Below are 4,319 nucleotides of genomic sequence, written 5' to 3' on the forward strand. Positions count from 1 at the left end.
AGCTAGGGAATGAGGGCATGCTCGAGGTGCAGGGGCCAGGTTCACAAGCAGGGATGGTCAGGGAGCAACAGTCGCAGAAGCAGGACTTGGCAAAGAAGTAAGGAACTCCCCACGTTCCGCTGGCACTCGGTCCCCAATTACGATTCCAGAATTATTAGCTTTGATTCTGTGAGAAAGGAATACATCAAAGCCAGAATCCTATGAATTAAAACGTTGACTAATCGAGCTAATTATAGTTCAGTCATCTGAATGTTCACACAATGAACTGAGTTCTCATGAAAGCCCGTTCTTAAGCAGGAAGCTTTGATGATGATGTAGCTGCTATTTATGTCCTAGAACCAATCCTCCTCGGTCTGGCCAGGGGGCTCCTTGCTGGGGTGCCTTCTGCTAACTCAAACCTTGATGGATTCAGCCCCAGTTTCTTGAAAGCTCAGCAAGCTCCGTGGAGGTGGAGCTTATGAAGGTGTTGGGAAAAAGATGCCCTTCCTTGGGGAAATAGCTAAGCAGTGTGCCAGCATGCCAGAATGTCATTCTCATTCTCAATTTTATTCCAGATTTTCAAATACTTGGGGGATTTACATAGCGTGATTATGCCTCAGGGAGCGCCTTCTCCCTTAGCATGTGTTAGCTATCAGACTAGTATAATACACTTTAATCACTGTTTAGATGTTCCTTGCTCAAGAGTTAGTAATGTAGACTAGCCCCAAGTCTTTGATGAGCCAGGATGGTGAACTCTGGGCATGAAACAGCCTTTTCAAGAGAGAATTCATTTATTCTGAAACACCCATTGGGCACCAAAAAACATGATGCATTGAGGTACATCCTCTCTTCCTGCCCTGCCAGGGACATTTGTCACATCTGAGGACAGTTTTAGTTGTCATAACTAGAAGTCAAGGTGGAGGCAAGCCATCCTGGCACCTGTCGTGGGCTGCTGATCATCTGGCAACACACAACCCACCTTCCCAAGTTAAGCTAGGAGTAGGTAGCAGCACACACCTGGCATGTCCACTCTCGGGAGACCGAGGCAAGGGGATTGCTTTGAGATCAAGGCTAGCCTGAGCTACACAGGATGACTCTGTCTCATAAAACAAAACAATCAACAACAACAAAATCCCACGACAAAGAATTATCTGACCTAAATGTTGCTAGTGTCAGGGAGGGAATCCATGTTCTAGTAACCACGTTTCCTATGGCTGTTAGAAAACAGTCTGACCAAGGCAGCCTGTAGCATGAAGGGTTCATCTGGGGCTTGTGGTTGCAGAGGTGTAAGAGCCCATCCCCCGTCACAAGGGGAAGCATGGCAGCATGCAGGCATGGTGACTGGAGCAGGTGAGAACTCAAATCTCAAACCACAAGCAAGAGAGACCATGGTCCGAGGTTTGAAGCCTCAAAGCTGACCCCCAGTGACACACTTCCTCCAGCAAGGCTAGATCTCTAAATCTTCCCCTAACTGTGTCTTCAACTCCAGAGCAATCATCCAAGTGCCCGAGAATATGAATATGAAGGAACATCTCATTTAAATCACCACACTTATATAAGGGGGAAATGGGTTTTCTTTTTTTTTTTTTTTTTTTTTGGTTTAGAGAAACGTTGTTGTTGTTGTTGTTGTTGTTGTTGTTGTTGCTGTTTAATGGTAAAGCTCAGTAGACTCCAGCACCAGGACTGGCATGGAGTCAAAGCAGCAGGGATGGCTGGGTGACCCCAGGGAGCCTCACTTGGTGAAGAGGATGAGGAAGGCGACCATCAAACAGAAGAGTCCCATGGCCTCAGACAGGGCAAACCCCAGAATGGCATAGGAGAAGAGCTGCTGCGTGAGAGACGGGTTCCTGGCATAGCCAATAATTAAGCTACCAAACACTGTGCCAATGCCAGCCCCTGATCCAGCCACACCAACTGTGGCGGCCCCAGCACCAATGAACTTGGCTGCTGTGTTGATGTCCTGATGTCCCGGGAAATGACACTGGTCTGGAATTCCTGTCGGGCCACCTGGAGAGGGGAGCTGCTGCAGGAAGGCTGTTTAGATGGGGCCTCTGGTCTGCTCAGGAGGGAGGCAGACACAGGCCTGATTAGACCCCTGGTACAGGAGCGAATCAGAACTGGAGAAATGAGCAGTGCCTTGGTGGTCTGCATTTTTCAATCTGCACTCCCACTCCCCTGCAGCTCCTGCTCGGCCCACAGCACACTCCCTGCTCCGGGTTTTCATTTATATTCCTATGTATATTCCCAGTTATACTCACACGTATTCAAAGTGGACAGTCTCTATTTAAGAGGTGTTACCTGCCACCAAAACCCATATTTGTGAAGACTGCTTTACCCTTGGCATTTCTGAAGGAATGCTAACAATAAGTGAATTGAAGCCAGACAGCGCTGGCGCACACCTTTGATTGGGTGCTTGGGAGACAGAGGCAGGTGGATCTCTGAGTTTGAGGCCAGCCTGGACTACAGAGAGAGTTCCAGGATAGCCAGAGCTACACACAGGGAAACCCTGTCTCAAAAGAGAAAAAAAGTAGATAGATCAAAAGGTGAATCTTAGTCTCATGTCTTGCGGAGGATCCTTAATGCTTCTTCCTCAATATGCTCGTTATTTTGGTCCTGGAATACAATTGAATCCAGTGACACCTGATTACAAGTGTACAAGCTAACGAGTGAGGTGGCCTCTCCGGGGACGATTAGAAAATTAGTTCTAAAGGCTGGGGAGAGGCCCAGTTAGTAAGGTGCTTGCCACACAAGGGGTTTGGGTTTTTAGAACCCAAACAAAAGCCATGTAAAGCGGCATGTGTCTGTAACTCCAACACCGGTGGGGGCAGAGACAGTTGGATCCACAGAGCTCATTTGCCAGCCTGCCTAGCCAAACCAGTCCAGTCCAATGGGAGACCACATCTCTAAAAGGAAAATAAAAGTGGATGAAAAAATAGATAAAAATAAAGGGTAAAGGTGAGGGAGACAGCTGATGTCAACCCCTGGCATGCACACACTTGTGCACACATGTACATGCACACCCTAACAGCCACACGCCCATACCCACATGAACATTTACACACACATACACACACCATAATGTTTAATTTTTGTCAATGACACAAGCCTGTAGGCAAGTGTATGGGGAATTTTTTTTTTTCATTAATGACTGACATGGGAGGGTTTATTCTGAGGAGGCACAAAGGTCCCTTGTGCTCACAGATAAGCAAGCAGTTAGGGGACCTCAAATGTTAAATACACAGGGTTGTTCCTTCCAAATGAGGGGTGCATAACCTGTTATCTGCCCAGAAGGCTGAGAGAAGATGTGGTTAATAGCCTCTATCTGTGTGGCTGAGATGCACGTGTCCCCCCTAACCCCCCACACAGTGAGCTTGTTTTTCCTCAGTCGATCCATCAGAATCTCAGAACGAATCTTTATAGAAGGTGTCACATAGACTTTACAAAGAGTTTCGATACAGTCGCGTCTGACCTTTGCACAGCTTACATTGTTCCTCCAGGAGAGTTAAGGAGTCTTCATTGTGTACCCTGATTCGCTTACTCATCACCGGGAGAGTTTTCACCAAATTGCGCTGGGCTTCAATAGGCCCCAAAGAAACTTCTTGGCATAAAAAGCAACACACTGCTTCAGAGTCCTGAAGTCTGAGCCGGCTCCAGCGACTTAGTGTTGAACCGAACTGCCTTCTTGCCTCTCACGGTCTGTCACCCTGCTGGCTGGAGCGGTTGCAGAGATCCCCCAAACTAGGCCACTGTGGATGGTGTCGCCTCTGGGCACATGGTCCTGGATGTTAAAAAAGCAGGCTTAGTCACCCCTGGGAAGCAAGGCAGGAAGCAGCACCTCCACAAGCTCTGCTTCAGTTCCTGCCTCTGTGTTCCTGTCCTTTGGAGTTTCTGCTTTGGCTTCCATCAGGGATGGACTGGGACTTGAGACTTGTAAGCTAAATAAACAATTTGCTCTCCAAATTGCTTTTTGGTTATGGTATTTATCACAGCAATAGAAAACAAACCAACATACGTACCCAAGCATACACACATTTACACACACACACACACCACACTCACACACACTCACACACACACACACACTCACACACACTCACATACACTCTCTCACACATACATACACTCACACACACTCACACACACTCACACACACACACACACACTCTCTCTCACACATACATACACTCACACACACACACACTCAGACACACACACTCACACACACACTCACACACACACATACAGATTTGCAGAACATGATTAACTAGCCATGTTTAAAAACATTTAGGCTAACTTTTATTTTTCCTTTTTGTTTTTGAGATAAAAGCTCTTGAAGCTGA

At 47.2% G+C, this 4,319-nt stretch overlaps 1 pseudogene; it reads right to left on the bottom strand.

The window, feature by feature from the left end:
• Window positions 1-1,607: 1,607 nt before the first annotated feature.
• On the bottom strand, window positions 1,608-2,179 carry LOC110312318 (annotated as a pseudogene).
• Window positions 2,180-4,319: the final 2,140 nt, after the last annotated feature.

Source organism: Mus caroli, chromosome 17 (genome assembly GCF_900094665.2).
Source record: "Mus caroli chromosome 17, CAROLI_EIJ_v1.1, whole genome shotgun sequence".
Lineage (NCBI taxonomy): Eukaryota > Metazoa > Chordata > Mammalia > Rodentia > Muridae > Mus > Mus caroli.